The sequence below is a fragment of the Passer montanus genome, unplaced genomic scaffold (assembly GCF_014805655.1).
Source record: "Passer montanus isolate IOZ18808 unplaced genomic scaffold, ASM1480565v1 scaffold40, whole genome shotgun sequence".
NCBI classification, from domain to species: domain Eukaryota; kingdom Metazoa; phylum Chordata; class Aves; order Passeriformes; family Passeridae; genus Passer; species Passer montanus.
The window spans coordinates 6,100,773-6,119,696 of NW_024368819.1; the positions used below are offsets into that span (position 1 = coordinate 6,100,773).

Here is an 18,924-nt window from a genome sequence, read left to right on the forward strand (position 1 = left end):
TACCTTACATTAAATCAGTGTTAAACATTTATGGGCAATATTACATCCCTAGCCATCTAAGTCAGTTCCAGGCTCTTCAATGTAATGCTCTAGGGGGCACAGGAGTACTGCAAATGCCCACTGCACCTCCCCTTTCGTGCCCAAGGGTGCACCCAGTAGTCACATTACCTCTAAGAGACTAAGAGTTGAGAGGATCAGTTATTAAATTAGGGCATCCCTGGATATAACTCTTGAAATCAATGCTTCCTTTATATCATCAATTAAATGTCATAAGTGAGCCTAGAGCAATGCTTAGAGTCAAGGCTGCTGCTTGCTTTTCATTGGAAAACAGTGCCTATCAATGATTTAAGTATATGAGAAAATAATAATTTAAATGGAAGTTTGATATGCTGTGTACCCATCTGAAATTCAGAGTTTGTGAATTAAGCTAAAATAACCAATAATTCTATTGTCAGAAATTATGGATGGAAAAAGTTGTTGTGCTCTGTTAAACATGTCTTTCAAGTTGAAAAACAGTAGTAGTTCTAGTCTATGAAGTACAGACCTGCTTTTTGACAGCTCAGCTGCACCATGTCAGGCAGTGAGGGATTTTTTTATTGACCTAATAAACTTTCAACCCAGTTATAAGCCTCTGACAAAGGTTTTCACTTTTTACTGTGACTCCTGAATTCTCTGGGAATTAAGCCACTTGCCAGTAGTCTGTGCCCTCAGTGCTCATCATGCCACATTCCAGAGGGGCTCTGGCTTGTCCTCTAGGCTGTCTTTCTGCCACTTTTGGATGGCTCTTAGTTTTCTCCTAGGCACTTGGTCTGTTTAGTGGAAAACCCAGAAGCAGAATGCCTGGAATGGAAGGGATAGGAGAGGGAATGGAATGGAATGGAATGGAATGGAACGGAACGGAATGGAATAATCTCAGTTAGAAGTGACCTGTGAGGATCACCTGTTTGGATGAATGTCATCCAACTGTAAAGTGCACACCTATAAGAGTAAAGGAGAGAGGATCCAGGAGGTAGAGATCCTAGGTGGAAGGGTGAAGCTTAATGGTAAAGGTGGAATGCAGCCTTTTCTCTCATGTACATTACTGGTGGGACCTCCCTCCTTTTCCTTCTTTCCTCCTCTTGATGTCCACCTTGGAATCTGTACACTGGTTTGTGGAAATGCTGTGCACTCACAGCTGCAAGTTAATGGGAATTGTATATTAACTTATGTGATATTTTTTTAAAGAAGTATAGGGACACACTAGACTTTAGGGATTACAAATTTGGCATGAAAAATGGGGGATGGTCTTATTTTATCTCTGTCTTTGGTTCTCAGATTTAGAAGGGGGATGACAACGACTGATGGGATGAATGAAAACCTCAAACCTACTCAAACAAAAATACCCCCATACACAAGACAACCCTTATCACACTTATTCCTGCCTTTCCAAAGCCCACAGTACTTACAGAGGAGTTGGAAATTCTCAGTTTCTTCCTTATATAGATGTGTAAGAAATTTTAATTATTAAAATTGTTACTATTATTGTAAGAGTACTGTTCTTTATTTTCTGTTCACTTTACTTGATTTTGTTTCACCTTGAAGTACAGAGGTGGAATGAAAAATAAAAGTTGTTCTGCACTCTGAATGCTAAAGCAGGCTGACATCTCCCTTGCTAAGAGACAGGGTGAAATTGTGCCATGCAGTGATAGCAGGCACTAAGGACAGCTTCTGTAGCAGTGACAATAGACCCATGATTGCAAAAAACCAAAAAACCAAAACAACAAAAGCTCTTCATTGTCGGTTACCAACTACATTGAATAGTTACATTCCACAGGGTGGATATGCTCATTTCAGAAACAAGCTTGAAGAGTGTTCAGTAATTCTAGGCTTAGATACAGTAGCACAAAAGCACATCTGTCATAAAGGGTTTTTTTTTCAATACTGTCTAGATTGAAGTTTTCTAAACAGACTTGTGTATTTGGAAGAGATTTGTTCTCCAGGTTTCCTTAGCCATCCTCATGGTGAGTGATGTGCTGAACAAGGATGGACATTGCTGTGATGTTGAATGTACAGCAGTTCTCAGTTTTTGTTGTCTTTTCTGCATGGGGTAAGTTTGAGCTAATCAATACTTCCTTTACCATTTAAAAATCTCCAGTAAGTATGAGTTTTTTCCCACACTTGGTGCAAATGGATACAAGAGACCAAGAGTATGACATCAGGGCTTTTTTCTGAGTTCTTCATGGCATCCTCTCTCAGACTTTAAACGAAATTATAATTGCTCAGAAAGTTTTCAATTTATATTTAAAACTTATATTTTAAAATGCATTTACTTCTGTTTTACTGAAAGTACCTAGCTTACTGCATTTTACTTGTCTATCCTAGTGTAAGTTCAACTGCTCTCAACTTTGTCTTGTATAAATAATTTCTGAGAATTATTTTCACTCAAATTTTACAACAGAGAGAATATCTGCCAAATTTGTATTACACATGAATAGTGAAAAAAGTTTAAGTTTTTTCACTTTACTAATTTTGACAAACATGTTGTCACCACTGATGTCACAGTGGTTCTTGGCTTGGCAAGTCAGTCTTTCCTCAGTGACTCAGCTCAGGCTGGTACTGAGTATCTAAATACCAGCTTAGAGCACTACATGCCAAATTGCAGCAGGACATAGTCCATTTGCATTGACATTGCAAGAGTGGAAACAATGGAGACTAGTAACAGACCCAGAAAAGAGGAAAAAAAACCAAGCCTATTTCCTTCTTCTCTCTGACCTTTTTTTAACAGTTTCTGTCAAAATACTAAAAAATTAATGCACTGCTCACTTATGAACAGTAGCATTTTAATGCACTGTAAAGTGAGGCATGGATCACAAATGCCTACCTGGACAGAACTGTCAGGCAGGATCTCCACTTAGTCCAACATACAGCATGTTTGTCAGTCAGACTCTGCTATCCAGCAGCCTGATGGAAATCTGCTGCAAATGTCGCAGGGTTCATGCTCCCAGCTTACTCTGGGATGAGTGAATTTGCATGCATCTGTGCCTTCCTACTATGTATGAAGCATTCAGTGTAAAGACAAGAGAGAGTCTATTGCTTCCATGCTCCTTAGTTGAGAGGAGATTTGCTTATTATAGTTACAACACTTAATATTTTGTATGACAGAGCCCCTTGGGGCCAAGGTCTCTATATATAACTGCTGGATTTATTGCACTTGTTTTACTCTGGGCCCTTCTCTGTTGTTAGTTCCAGTTCAAGTTCTTTTAGTGTTATAAGGACATTATCCTCCCCTTTTACATTTTTACTGCTTTTAACTATTGCTTAAGACAGTTATTCCTAATGGAATATATCTGGATGAAAAACATGATATCAGAGTGATGTGCTGGGTCCAGAATTCCACACAAACTGTGTTCAGTATGAAACCACAGCACTATATGAAGGCAGTTTGAAAGTTCTCTTTTCTTTTTTTTTTTAAGAGAGAAAGAAGAGACTATCCATGCTTGGGAAGGAGGTCAAGCAGCATGGAAAAATTCAGCATTAATCCACTTCTCTCTCTTGCTTCTTCCCATTTATGAAGTTATGAAGCATATTTTGTAGTTCAATTGAGACTGAATTTGGTTTTCCTTTTCCCTTTAGTAATGACCTCATCTTTGAAGATTTATCTTTGTCTCTAACCTTCCAAGATAATTGTGGTACGGTAATAATCCAAAATAACAATGGAACACTATGCTGGAACACTATGCTGGAAAAAAAGGTGTGTTAGAATATAAAGGATTCTAAGAATGCTGAGCTGTCTAAACAGAGATGTTGGTACTCATTAATTTCTGCTCTTTCTAACTCAAGTGAATTACAGCTCTATAATATAAACAGTCATTAATCAATTAGTGAGACAATGCCAGACCCGTTAGCTTGACTTTGAATTCCTCCATCCAGCCCCTCCAATGGAGTTATTTGGTGCATGGCTGGGCCATGTTGGCAGAGCAGACTGCACACAGAGCTCTGTGTCACACCAAAACTGCTCTGGCTGCTCACTGCATTTCTGCTATCTGGACCAAGTGGCACATCCTCCTTGCAATACTGGCAAGAGGGTGGCCACTTTGCATCTTCATTTCCCTGGGGCTGTGTGGTGCCGCACTACAGAACCATTGGAGCAGGGCTGTGTTTTGCACTGTGCAGTTTTTTGAGTCCAGAGTTTGTTGGGGACCATTGTGAGAGATGGGTCTGCAATCATGCCTAGACAGAGAGCTGGGAAGGGACACTTCAGAGATGGCATCCACATGAGAGCAAATTGCTGCACTGAGTTTAGAGAAGAGCGGAGGACCTGAATCTACTTCTACATAAGTTAGAGTGTTTGTCATTTCCCCCTGCTGCCAAAAGCTGGGAAAAGCTTTTCCTTCCCCTAGAGTACCCATCTGCTTCCCAGGAAGTACTATACTAAGTAACCAGGAGATTACCAACCCTGAAACTCAATTTACATAAGAAGAAGATAAAGAAGATAAACACAAAAATACTTCTCAACACAATTTTTTTTTTGTAACCTAAGACATGAAGATACCTGCATGATCAGGTGGACTTGTACTCCAAGACAGTCTTTCTTGTTCCCCCTCTTCTTTTTTTGTTAATACCATATATTGTACATATCCTTCCAACACCACTTCTGCTGCTGTGTGTTCATGCAGCAGAAATCCACTGTTATTAATCCTTGGAAAGGAGACCCCAGGTCATGTCTCCCACTTTTTCTCATCTGTTGTTCAGATAATCAGTCATTTTAAACTGCCTAGGTGTGACCAAGTAGGAGATTTGACAAATTCATTCTAGATGTATTTTTCTATTTGGTTAATGTAGCTATGTTTCATCTGTTCCTGAACAATGGCTCCTTATTTTTTACCACAATTTGCACATGGGCTGGGTGAATGAGAGAACTTTAGGTAAAAAAATTTATCTGCACTTTGGCATAAAGACTGATTTTAAAGAAGCTTTTTTTGAAACCCATGCTTATGCAACAGTACTTTTCTAGTCCACTAGAAGAGTAGGAAAGCAACCAAAGTTAATGGCTTTTTCTGATAGCACAGAGACTTCTGGGAGAAACAGTCCATCCTCCACACACACACTGACCTTCACCCTTGTGCAGTAAGTTGGTGCAAAGCCTGCACATTTAATTTCCATTTGAGCTGAAGGATTTGTGTCAGCCTGAGCAATTCTCACTGTTGTGGATTGCTACTCATGTGTGTAGAACATTGTGATCTTCCTCTTAAATTTTTATCCATACTCTTCTGTTGTAAGCAGGAAAGCTTTTGGATTTTTGATATGAGAAAATATGGTGAAATTAACATGCTGTGTTTATAGTCAGACTGGATGATCTAATGACTCTGCCAGGCTTTAAATTTTATCAGTCTGTTGAAACAATTTTGCTTGAAATCAGTGAAACTATCCATATGCTTAAATTTAAGCACCTGCATAAACATTTCCATGAGTCAGGATGCTATTCAGCACATAGTTATGAGCTAGGTGTTTTAGACATTATCAACAAAATTTGTTAACACTAACAATTATGTTGTGTTGAACAGCTGCATCTCTTTGTAGAACTATTTTGATGCTATGCAATACTGAATGTTGATGTCTTAATGTGTTTTAACTGGGTTTCTTTTTGTGTTCCCTCTTCCCCAGTTCTGTTTCTTGAGTGACACTGTACTGTAGACTGTACATGAGTTATTGAAAAGTCTTGCTTTGACTACTCCAAACACTTGTAATTCTGTGCTCTTTTTTCCTATAATGTTAGTGGGCCCTACTAAATGGTGACTTGGAGCACAAAGCTTCCTTGTAAGAGTGTCTGGTAGTGGAATAAGGGCTTAGAGAGAAATTAAGATGCTTACACTGGAGCAATTGCATGAGGAATAATAAATCTTACCAAACCTGAGCTAGCTTTGCAGGAAAGCATGGCATGACTTGTCACCCAAAGTGCATTACTTTTTAAGTCATGTGATTTTTCTTCAAGTCAGTCAGCTTTCCTGGAACCAGAAATCCATACTGTCCACACAGTAGTGACAGCTGACTGAGGTATTTATTTGACAACTCTAAAGCTCTTTAATAACGTGGTAAAATAATGTCAGGGTAGGAAGCATGTGAACCTCAACTTCCTTCTGCTATATCAAATTCTCATATTTAATTTTTAGCTTGGAGCTTTAATAATTGCAGCTCTGTTAGTACTTGTGAACACTCAAAAGTGTTTATGTAGAAAGAATCTCCTGCAGAGTAATTAGACCCTAGCAGGTGGTAAGATTTTATAAGGTGCTGGGGTGTAAATTTCATTCTAAGCCTTCTGAAATCACAGAATAAACTAGGCTGGAAAAGACCTTTGAGATCATGGAGTCCCAGCCTGTGAGCTACCATTACCTTATCAGCTAAACCATGGCACTGAGTGCCTCATCAAGTCTTTTTTTAAACACCTCCAGGGACAGTGACTCAACCACCTCCCTGGGCAGCCCATTTCAGTGTCCAGTCACTCTTTCAGTGAAGTATTTTTTCCTCACAATTCTATTTATCCCAAATAGAGGGATAAAACCCTCTATTTGCAAACTTTGAACTCATCAACATGTGAACGCTTGCAGCTTAGAAATGAATCTTTATATGTGCGTGTTTATTAAGAGTATTAATTAGGGAATTTTAAAGTATCATCTGTAGTATTTTTTCCAAAGGCAAATGTGCATCAGTATGCTTTTGATCACCTTTTCCTGTAATCTACAATGTAACTGGCTGATTTGTAATGATCTTCTCCTCATGGCTAAGGAAATGTTTCTATTTTGCTACATTCATGCAGTGCTACTAAGCTTTAAAATAATGTGCTGAGTCCTGCTGACCTGAATAAATCTGAATTATATGGTGTGTACTGTTTAGCTGTGTTACAGTCGCTGTGAAACCAACATCTCATGAAAATGATTGTATCTATTCAAAACCAGAGACTGCAATGTTTACTAAATTTTTTAATTAAACCACTATTTTTTTCTGTTTAGTTTTTGTGCAGGACAATCAGTGACTGAAATTGAAAACAAGGAATGTTACCTGCATGAGAGCATGCTATGCTAGTTACTCAAATTTCATTCTAAAGAGCTTTCTCTTGCAAAGCTTCTAGTTTTACTGCCATTTTAGTCTTCACAAGACCAGGCTTATAACCACAGAGAACTACTGTAAATTACTGAGAATCACTGTAAATGCTGAGTACTTTGAAATCACACCAAGAAAGGCCCTATCCTTTCCATGAGCCTTGCCTTCAGCTTCATTGGGATTGCTGCTTGGCACCTCCCTGGATCAGGGTTCAGCTGACTGCTGCTGTTTACAATTGTCCTGTCGAGGCTTTTCACCTACATGGGTGACATCCTGCCTTGCTATCTTCACAATAGCAGACTCTAAACATAATAGCATCCTATGGGGATACAGTAGAATAACAACACATCACACTTCCTTTTTAGTCACCAGCAACTTTTTACCATAAACCACTAATCCTGGACAACATCTCAATAACAAATTAATCATCTGAATAGCACATGCTTAGAGGCAACGTGTTAACACAAATGAGACTGATACAAAGGTTATTCTCACAGATCTTTCAAAGAACATGAAATTTGCATGATGAAAACCTGAGTCTGTTATTCTACAGCTTCTATTCTGCTGCCTGCAAATCACAACAGCGTTCCCTTTGTTAGAAGTGCAAAGGACATGTTAAGAGTTGAAGAAATCAAATGCAATCTTGTAAAACTCAATTTTTCCATCTTGGAAGTGTGTCTTGTTGATGGCAACTCAGTGAATTAATGTGGTGTGTAAACTGATTATCTTAAAATGAAGTTTTTTACACACTCAGTCATGATAGCGTGATATTGTGTATAGTACCTGAAAGAAATTTGCAGGTACTTTAATTCAGGCTAAGTTGCTACCTTCAAGTTTACGTTATAAGACTAAATTATCACAAAACTTGCATTATATACATTTTGATATATTTCTATATTCCATATTAATACCTCTTGCATAAATATATATTTAATATACTTCTCCCTCCCTCTGTGTTTCTCTAAATCTATATTTTAAGTGAATGCAGAATTGGCATCACATTTTCATTCAGGGCACAGATTTACCACAACATTTCTCTGGTACTTAATCACAATCTGTAAGATGAACATGACACCAGTCAGGAAAACATCAGTTATGTCATGGATTTATGGCAAAGGCTTCTTTTGCTTTAGAAGAGTTCTGAGGAATCCATGAGTGAATTCAGATTTCTTTATCTAAAAATCAGCCATCCTGCTATACTTTTATCTAAAAGTCAGTAGCCATTCCTTCTCCAAAGCTCATTCTTTTTTCCTGTACCAGCCTGGCCACACCTGAGAAGAAGTGGAGCATGCAGCAAGCAGAAATGCCAGAAGGAGGCACTTACCTTAATTTGACAGGTATCCAACTTGCATCACTCTCCTTTTTTCAACGAGTTCTTCTCAGGATATGGAGATGCTGAGGTTATTTGCTCCCAGCAGTGTCCTGCCCATGGCTCTTCCACTCAGCAGCCCTGGAGAGAGAAGCGGGATTGTGCTCTGCTCCCTCCCAGCAGCTTCACTGGGGCTGGGGCTCCTTTCAGCTCAATTAGTTCTAGATTGTTTGGCTAAATGGCAGCCACACTTCCTTCTATTCTTTCCCAACTTAGTTTTCCTGCCTCCAGTGGTGCTTTTTCCTTTCTTTGGGCTATAAATAGGCCTGTCACAACACAGTCTACAGCAGTAAGGAAGGCAGGAAATGCATTTAAACAAAGGAAAGATCTTAGGGGGTTTTGCCCTCCCCTGCCGATAGAAGTAAAAGAATTTGATAGGGATTGGTCTGCAGTTCTCTTTGCATGAGGAGAACACTTGCTCAAAAACATGCTAGGATGTCATCTTTTGTACTCCACAAAAAATGAGGAGGCACAGCAGCAGTAGGCCTTAGTGTCTTGAGTAATTACTACTTCTTTAAAGGATTTCATTATGGTTAAATATTTGAATTTCTTTGGGATTGGAGTGTTGGAAAAAGAATTTTTTTTTTTTTTAGCTTAGAAAAGAGGACAAAATTGGCTAACATGTTCTAAGAAGACAAAATATGTCTAACAGGATGTGCAAATCTTCCGTGGTTAAGAATGACATTTAAAGTCTATGAATCTTCATTTTGTCTGAGTACTCTCTTCCTCAAGGGAACTTATCCAGTAGACTAGAAGCGTTTAAGCAAACTAGATGTGTTTACATGCAGGGAAACAGAATTGCTATGCATGTATTTAATGAAGATGGCTGTGCAGCTATAGCTCTCAGATGGCAACTATGCTGAAATCCTCAAATATGTTCCATTAATTAATTTGATATGCCTTTTAAAAAACTCAGAATTTCCAATTTAATTATTTTCAGCTTAGTGGTCTTAAAGATACATACCAAGCTTCCAAGACTCTCTCAAGCCTGAAAAAAATAATTTAATGATTTTCAGATTATACTCAGTTAAGATGGAATATAGTGTGGTATTTCTTTATCTCTTTGCCCTATCCCAACATTTTCTGTTGTCAAGGGTACATGCCTTTCCTTCACTTTATATAAATAAAGTAAATTGCTGTAAAAAAACCTTTCTGCTGCTTTTTACATCCGTAGTTTTTATGTTAGAATAGCTGTGTGTTTACTGAAGACCCTAATGAATGGTTTGGGATTGGTGATTATTTTAGTGGGAAGGTAGAGACTTGAAAGACAGCTGGTGCTATGTGGATGAAAAATATTTCTTCTGTTTAAGATTATGCAGATGAGGGGTCAGGCTGGAAGTGGTGAGAGTTAAGGACCTGTGGCACTTAAGGAATTTGGAGAATGTTAAACCTTTTGTTTCAGATATTATGTAGGCAAGGATTGTGATTGTTAGCCAGTATGCTGTTTGTATACAAACTAGTAAATCTGTGTTATCCTTAGGTAGACTACACGATGCCAGAGCAATTTATATAAAAATCATCTTCAGGAAAGTTCCTGCCTTGTTCAGAACTTTGCAAAGATCCTGTCTGCCATGATAAGAATGTGATTGTTTATGAAAAAGAAGAGACATACTAGTCGTGTGTGAATAAACATTGTTGTTGGTTTTTTGAGACTTAATAGTGACCCAGGACCAAGGTTTTCCTTGAAAGCACCTTTTAAAATAAAGTTAAACAAAAATGGAATCTTTCAAGCAAAACTCCTTTCAAAATCAATAATTTAATTTATAGAAGGACCTGAAATTTATAATACTTACAGTACTTCTTTCTTGTGTTAATAATCATATTTAGGATAAAGCTTTTGGAGGATGTTGATCTTTGCAGATCATGCTCAACAAATCTGACTAAGAGAAGTATAATTCTTTGTAGTGAACAGTGGATCAAATACTAACTTCAGCTGAAACACAGAACTAGATTTTGCTTAAAAGATTCTGTCATGGAGAGTACTGAAGGCAGGCTGCAGTCTTTCTGGCTCTTTTGGACCCCAGACCAAGGCTGAAGGACTGGCAATGTGTAAAAGATGGAGCAGCTGTGGAATAGGCTCTGTTTCTGAAATGCAAATCTGCTTAGCACTAATAAACTTGCACATACCTTTATTCAGATGTAGTTTAGTTGAAATCTTAAATCCTCTCAATGAGTTACCAGTGGTTACAGAGTTGAATTTGCACCACACGTGCTCTGTGTGCTGTTAGCACCAAGCAGTGCCAGAGCCCTGGAGAGGCTTAGCCTGGAATAGCTGCTTGCCTTGTGTCAGCACCGTGCCAGCAGAGCCCAATTACACAAGATTGCTTGCACCGATTTTGTTGGTAGCCTTTCTTTCAAAACCACACACATATTTTCTCAGTATCATTCAAAACATCTCCAAACATTAAAAATAGATTACAAAGTTAAAGCAGAATTACTCTCCTCAGTCGTTCTGACTTTGCATGCTGGAAGAAATTCTCGCTCAGTGTGCAAATTTTCTCACTGCCACTGCACCATTTCAGTCTTGAGGAGAGTCTGTTTTAAAAGAGTTTTCACTGCAGACTTTCCCCTGGGAATTGATCAGGTAGCTGGTGGAGCAGGGTGAGAAGTGACCCTGGAACAGGGTGAGAAATTGCTGCTAAGGGCAGATGCTTGTAAAGTGCAGTGAATTTTTCCTGTGTCAAAGCTGCAGAGATGTATTTTCTCTGTCTCATTTTTACTCATCCTTATACATTAGCCTCTAGGACAAACAATGATTACATGAGCAGATACAGGGAAACACTCTGGTGTCCAGAAGTTTTGGGATGTGCTTGGTCCCCTGGAATTCAAAGCAGTTCATTTACATTCTGTGCCCTGAAAATACATGTGTGCATGTGTTGCAGACATAAACAAGCCCTTTCTTTTCAGTGACTTCCTGAGTGCAGATGCAGCTTCTTCAAAGTAAGGACAATCATAAATTCCTCACCACAGGATACTTAAGACTGAGTTATCACATGACAAAAGCACTGCTTTTTGCTGGACATCCCAGAAGGGCTTTGCACAAATAATATTGATTTCTACCACAGAGCACCAAACATGAATTTTTCACTATTCACTACCACTATTCACTAAACATTAATTTAGATGTATTGATATGATCTCCCCTCACCACTTCTCCATCCCCTTCCCCCTGTGCTGATTGCTGCGCTAGCTTTAACTCTGCATCTGGCCTTTAACAATTGGAATGCTAACAATGGTATCCAAATTCCTGTGAAAGTTGAATATGGAAGATTTCAATATAGCTTCCAAAATAAAAAGCTGAACTACCTGAACCTTCTCCTCTGCTTTTATGCTGCCCCTCCCTTGGGCTGCTGAGCAGCATTGTGTAATGCCACTCTTTCCACTGACATCAGTGGGAATGGGTTTGACATCAATTCAGCATGAGCAGGGAAGCACACTTTAGTGCCTGTAATTCATTAAGTAGCTTGAATTCCTTATTCTGTTATTCCTGTCCTTCTTACCTCCTCAGTCGTCTCCTTCTTGTCTTCACATTCCATTGCCTCATGGAATACGTTGCACAAAATTACATAACTTTTCCTGGTAAACTATACAGAAGAAGAAACAAAGAACTAGTTTTTATCTTCTATAGCTCTTGTTTAGTCTACCTGACTTAACACCATGAAAATCACTTGTCTCAGTAATACTGAGTACATTGTAAAGACTTTCCTTTTGATTTCTGATTCTGTTAAACACAGATGGTCTTTCTGGACCACAGCACAGGCTGTAGGCCAGATCCCCAGCTTCTACAAATTGGGGCTGCTTCATAAGCTTTAGTGGAGTGACACTGATTTGAGCTGCCTGAGGAATCTTGCCAATTAGTTTTAATGTATCTGTGCCAATTCACAGCAGCTGAGGAGCTGTGGGTTTGAGGGCCTTTCTAATTGTAGCTTATGTTCACTGTATAGGAGATTTATTGGCTTTCTTCCCTCTGCCACTCAAGCAAATCGCCAAAACATAGACACATCCCAAAAGGTCTGCTGCTTACAGCCATGGGGCAAGGTGAAGAAATGTTCATGGTGATCTTAAAAAAAAGGAAGGGAAAACCACAGGTCAGACCGAGGCTGATTGTGTCCCTGTGTGTTTGTGGCCTCCTGAGTTTAGCACAGCTGGGGGCTGCAATCCCTTATGCCATAACCTTTCTCTCTGTGCTTTTGGTTGGTTGTGTCATGAAGGGTGACCACAAATAGAAGGCTAATTTATTATTCACCTGCTTGCTTAGCAAAACAGAATGCGTATTTTTTCATTCCATATGTTAAAGAACATGCCTTAAACCTGATGGCAGCATAATAGTGAAGATTAAAGTTAAAACTTCACTTACAGAATGTTGACATTCTTAAGGCACAAACCTTCTGTACACCCCCACCACCTTTCTCTGTGATTGATTTCTCTACAATCAGGAGTTTAAAGTTTTTAGGGGTGTGGTGACAGCAGGAAACACTATCTCCATGGTATTGATGGAGAAACAGAGTAATTTGCCAAAGGTCTCACAGGAAGTAATACTTTTATTTGGAAAGCTGTTTGTTGTTCCTGCTTTTAATTTTTTTTTTCCCAATTGTATTTTGTGTTTCTCCTGTTCCGTTTTCAGTCACATCTTTATATTCAAGGTTCTTTGTGTGCTACTTCTGTCCTGCTCAGGGTATGTTTAGTTTGTTTTGCTTCCAGACAGCTCACAATTTCATGTTGTTTCCACTTGTAAAATGTTCATGCAAGCACCCATGTTCTTTCTTTCCCCCTTCTGGAAAGCTGCTACAAACAAGTGCCACATTACAACACTGTTTGGCAAAACTCTCCTTGGTGCCACGATCCTCCAAAAATGTCAACACTGTTGCTGGAGGGCAGCAGGTGGTGTTTTGTTCCAGGAATGTAAAAGGGGCTACGTAAAATTTCAACAAGTTCTTGGACTGTCAGAAATTCTCTCAAACAGGTTCTTCTGGTAATGCCCATCTTTGTGGGTGGTGTCTCTGCTCTCCTGACTGCTCAGGATGCCATGCCAGAAATCCCCATTCCTGATGACATCTCGTGTTTGTACAGGGTGGGCAGCTGCTCTCACTGTTACTAGTGTTATCTCATTTATTTGCATACTTTTTCCACCTCTATCCATCTCATTTTCCCATTTGATACCTCTGTTGAGACAAACTTTTTTTTACAGCACTTGGCTCAGCAAGGTGTCTGTTTTTGACTCCCAAACACTATGACTCAAAGGTATTAGTAATGGGTAGATGACCTCAGGCAATGCAGTCCTGCACTTTCAACTTTAGATCTTTTCTACTCTTGCATTTATTATAATGTGTGTCTTTTAGAACTGATGTTTCCAAGGGAAAAAAAAGTGAGAAAGCACAGAGTAGTGACAATTTTTTTCCTCCTTTATATATAATATATTAAAGAAAGAGTGATAATATGTTTTACAGCTAATGCATCCATGGCAAAAATACTTCCTACAGGAATCAGTTGACTTTTTCATGGTTGCTAAAAGCTGTGTGTACATCATTTTACTTATCCTCAGAGTCAGATATAGACTAGAGAAGAAAATAATTTTAAATTGCTAAAATATTTCTGCTTTTTGTTTGGGATATGGAATTAGGTTCTTATTTACACTAGTTTCACTTAGTTATAGTTCATTGACCAAGATGAATTATTTCCCCATATGTCTGTATGAATTTATTCTCCTGGTTTCCTTTGCCACTATGCCAAGAGGTGAAACCAACTGCTGACCAAACATTTTGGATTTCAAAGGGTTGATTTCCTGCATCTGCCAGAACAGGGAGACAGGTTAGGTTAAGTTGTGCTAAATGTCTTTGCCTGAGTTTAAGGAAAGATTGCAGACCAAGTTTCTTTGCTGCCATTTGAGGTAGGGCAGCCTGTTCTAAATGGCTTTTTGGGTATTGCTATGCAGTTCTTTGTTGGAGCCTGAGTCATGCTTACAAAACTTGTGCTCTTCTGCTAGAGTGGTGGGTTGAACACCAGAAATGCTACCAGAACATGTGCGAGGAGGGGAAGTGACTAATTTGATTGCCACAAGGTGACATTTCTTCAGCGCCAAATCTCTCTCCCTTGCACCTGTCTTGAGAGCAGATGACTGCTGCAGTCTCCTCTTCTAAAGGGAAGAGGAAGAACTGCTCCACCACCATTCCCATCAGGTGCTGTGGTGGCTGTCACCTCCTGGCTGGTCGTGCTGGAGGGTGAGCCCCTCCAGGACAGGGCTAATGGCAGAGAGAGCCCCAGATCACGAGGTTTATTCAGTGACATCAAGGATCACAGTGGATATCTGTTTCCTTATGTTGGGAAGAGTGTCTGTTCCTTTTTTTTATTCAGGACTTGTTCCAGAGCAGTTAATGCTTTCCCTGTTTCCTTGTCCTGCATGTATGAGCTAGATTTACATGAGCCAGACCAGCTGTTCTCAGCCTGGGCTAGGAATTTTGTTACGCAGGGAGATCAAGCAGTTTATTTTTCATGCATCAGGAAGAGCCCTCGGAGTGTTAGTGAGCTGGACTTGTTAGGTGACAGCTTCTACCTTAGGCTAATGGCTGTTTCAAAAATAGCCATTGTTATACTTAATTGCTCCGCGGGAAACTTGCAGCTTCCAGCGTGCTTTTATGCCGATTTTGGGTTCAAGCTTTCCCGTTCCAGCTATGTTCTTCTTTTTGCGGGGCTTCCCGTTGCTCCCGTTGCAGAAACAAAAATTCTGTCTTGGAGGGGTTTCATAAAACCAGTTTGCCTCTGGGAGCTAGGGCTTTTCTTAACATTCCTGAAAGGATTGCAGCGCGGCACGGCAGGGGCTGCGCTGACCTCTAGTGACAGGCCAGGACAGAAAGGGTCTTTGCTGTTCGCGTCCGCCAAGAGCAGCTTCCCTCGGAGCATCCCCCTTCCCTGCAGCGTTCAGCCCAAACTAATCCTAAGGGCTCCATCTCTCCCACAGTATCTCCAAGCCTTTATAATATTTGATTAAATTTCTGTCCAGTTGTTGAAGAGCTAGTGTCGGACTCAGATCTTCTTCTGGCTGTGCAATGGCAGAATTATATTAATTTTTATTAGTACTTACTAATTATAAAATGAACAGATTTTGCAAGTTGATGATGCTTCATTCCATTTATAATCCTACAATAAAATTGTTTATATGAAGATAACTAACCCTTGAAACTCAGATTTTAAAAAGCTTGTTTTGACTCTTACAATTTGCCTTTTACCTACATTTCAGTCCATACGTCTTGTTGCCACAGGGGAGTTGGAAGGGTTCAGTGAGATACTACTTGTTATGAAACACAGAGAAAAAGGTTATAATTAGCAAATGTCTCTAGGGTTGCTAGATCTCTTTCAAAAGGTTTTAGACATTTCATGCCTCACAGTTTTAAATGGTTTTAATTTTTAAAATTTTGAAGTGTTAGAAAATTGCCTATAAAGTGGGAGCAGAGTTATTCCCTGTGTGAGTCACTGAAGTCAGATGAGTGCACCAAAAATCGAGTTGCACCAAAATTAGGTAAGACACTATTCATATTAACAGATACTGTCAACTGTACTTGTACAGAAGAAATGAAGACATGACAGTGGAAATCACAGGAAACTAAACCAGAAACATTAGAAGCACAAGGGAATCAAAATGTGAGAGAGACACTGCAGGGACCTTTTTTTTGGCCTGCCCTGGAGACCGGTAGATCATGTGCAAGAGGCTTTTGTTTGAGGTCCTTGCCCTTGAGTCCTGGATGCTCCTGGGTCCCTAGGATCTGCTTTGAGTTAGGTGTTTAGACAGGGAAAATACCCCTAGTGTTAGATTCCCCTAGACTATTGTCCTTGGGGTACACATTTGCAAGTGTTTTGTCAGGTCTCATATATAGTAGATGTAATGTGTTTAGCAAACCCTCAAACATAAACTGAATTTTACTGGATGAGGTAAGGGCCATTTTGGCTAAAAATAGTTATTGCTGCCTTCTGGTGGAATAACCCAATACCAGAACTATTACCAGATGCAAAATTAAAATATATGTCTGAATGCAGTATGCACTCAGTAGTGAAATCCTCAAAAGCTCCCTATCATCTGCTTTGGTTTATCTCCAGTGTGCTACAATGAACCAACATCATAAGCACTAATACAGTTAATGTAGTTCCTTTTTTCCTTAGCAGCCTAAGGGAATTCAAAAATAATAATTCTCCTTTTTTAAAAAAGAAAAAGTATAATCATGAGCAAATGTGAATGAAAATTCCATGTTCATTCAGCTCACTGTTGTGCACAGCAAAGGATTTCCCTTTCCTGTCTTATTTTTGAAACTTCCTTATTCTATGTTTGCTGTTCAGCTCAGTTTGGTGATGCTGCATGCCAAAGAACACATTCATTGCTAAAGGCATGTTTGAAATTTCTTGCTTATGGTAAAAGGAAGACAAAGATGCCACATCTCTCTGGGTAGTTTTGCTACTTGGTGGTGGTGGCTTCTATTCCAGTGAGGAGAGGGATCACTGGGAGGGAAATGATCGGTTTACCTTGGCAGAAGGGCTTCCCAAGTACCGGAGGGCAGCTATCGATTTCACCACATGCCAAGTCTTTATTTAGAGACTGAAAACTACTTTTGTGGCCTCCAATGCCAACGAACAGGAAGGATGGGATACATGAGATGCTGAGGCTTTGGATCACGAGCAAATGACAGGATGTGCTGGAAGCAAAATAGCAAAAGCAGGACTTCAGTGAAGACAGCTCCTGGAAGAGGGTATCAAATTGAACAGAAAATGGGGAATGCCTTGTGCCCTGAGATGAGCTAGGTGGCTGCCTGCAGCAAGAAGGACAGGTGGGTTACATCCTGAGAATAGTACCCACTCACAAAGTTACAGGGACTGACCTGATAACAGTAAAGTTTATTTCAGTTTTAGTTGAAAACAGACAATATCCTGCTGGGGATTTTGGAACATGTCTTACCCACTCTTCTGGGCAGCTACTACCGGGATGAGAAGTGGCAGAAATTGAACTTTTAATGTGAAAGAAACAAAAAATCTGCTTAGCTGCACTCAAAACTTTTCTGCCAGAGACATTCCTCATTAGACACACATGGTGGGATTTTTTTCAAAAGAGTTTGGCACAGCCTTTTCCCTGCTCCCACTGGAATCCATGTAGGTGCCACAGGTTTCAGTGGGAGGAGAGCTAAATCAATACGGAGTGCTTTGGAAAAATGCAGCTCAGAATGGATCCTGGCAGCCTGAGTAGATAGGGATTGGAGGTGATGCTGACATTGTCACGTAGAAATTTTCCATGCTGGCTAGCATTATCCTCTCCATCCTCCTCACTTCAGAGCTAATGGAAAGCAGTGTGTGGCAAAGCATGACTTGAGGGGAAGGGAAAGTCAGTGTGAATAAAATAAGAATACCCTAAAAGAATACCCTCTCCTCTGTGTCTTTTATCAGGACAAAAATTGCAGAACTTCCCTTCTGCCTGAGGTTGCCACTTAACTCTTCAAGAGCACAGGGGTTAATTGCAAGCAACAGCGCACATTGTGCATGCTGCTCCTTCTGGAGGGGATTCTTCTGATGTGGGCTGAGCAGGCTGGTGCTCTGCTCTCTCCAAAGTGCACCTGGCACATGCTCAGGTGTGGGACAAGTAGGGGAGGAGGTGAAGTTCCCTCTGCCCCCTTACCTATCTCACGTAAGGACAGGCAGCAGAGGCTGCTGTGCCAGGTCGCATGTCTCATGGAAAAATGTAGCTTGGAAGGGACCTCAGGAGGTCCCTACTGCAATCTCCTACCTTGGGCAGAGCAAACTTGAGACACACAGCAGTAATTTCTCCAGTCTAGAGAGGAAAGAGCAAAGTGAGCACAGACCTCAGATGTATGTGGGACAAAACATGCAGCCTGAAGACTGTAAAAACCAGATAGATATCTGGTGATCCAGTGGTCTTGAAGGAAACCTGACACAGCTGGCATCCTGCATTTCTGTGGTTTATGTCATTCTTTCCCCACAGGTAGGAAAATCTTTTATTAATACAGGTTGTCACAGGATAATCCTGTTTCATTACATGTTCCCTTGTTGGCACACGGGCACTGAAGTGGTAAACGTTGGTGAGGGGTGAAGTGGTGCTTGGATTCAAGATCTTGCACAGCTGTGCCAGCTGTGGAGGTGGTGCCCCACATGGATGCCGATTTTCTAGTCCTTTTGTTGTGTGAGGTTATTCCTGCAGCTGAAAGTAGTGACAGTAGGCCAGTCCTGTAGTAGCCTCTGTTAGTCTCACAAGGTGACATTGTCACTCATTGAGAAACCTTCAGCAAGTGGCTGATTTTCCTCATTCCTTCAGTTATTCTGCTTCTCTTTTGGATGCATCATGTTCAGCTTCCCTCGGTAAATTTCAGATCTTCTGATAGAAAAAGGTAGACAAATACCAAATAATCACAGAATCAATCAGTTTGAAAAAGACCTCTGAGATCACTGAGTCCAACCCATGGTCAAGCACCACCATGTGAACTGGACCA

At 40.1% G+C, this 18,924-nt stretch overlaps 1 protein-coding gene across 3 annotated transcripts in view; it reads right to left on the bottom strand.

Annotated features, from left to right (window-relative positions):
• RASGRP3 (RAS guanyl releasing protein 3) overlaps positions 1–12,202 on the bottom strand; it is a 61,720-nt gene extending 49,518 nt beyond the window's left edge. Inside the window, exons 1-2 of one of the 3 annotated variants that reach the window (XM_039719013.1) lie at positions 11,947–12,202; positions 8,402–8,527 (exon numbers count right to left, since the gene is read on the bottom strand). The gene's annotated coding sequence lies outside the window, so the exon portion shown is untranslated. Of the gene's footprint in view, positions 1–8,401; positions 8,606–11,946 lie in introns of those variants that run through there. The other 2 variants (XM_039719014.1, XM_039719015.1) reach the window with 2 other exon arrangements.
• Positions 12,203–18,924: the final 6,722 nt, after the last annotated feature.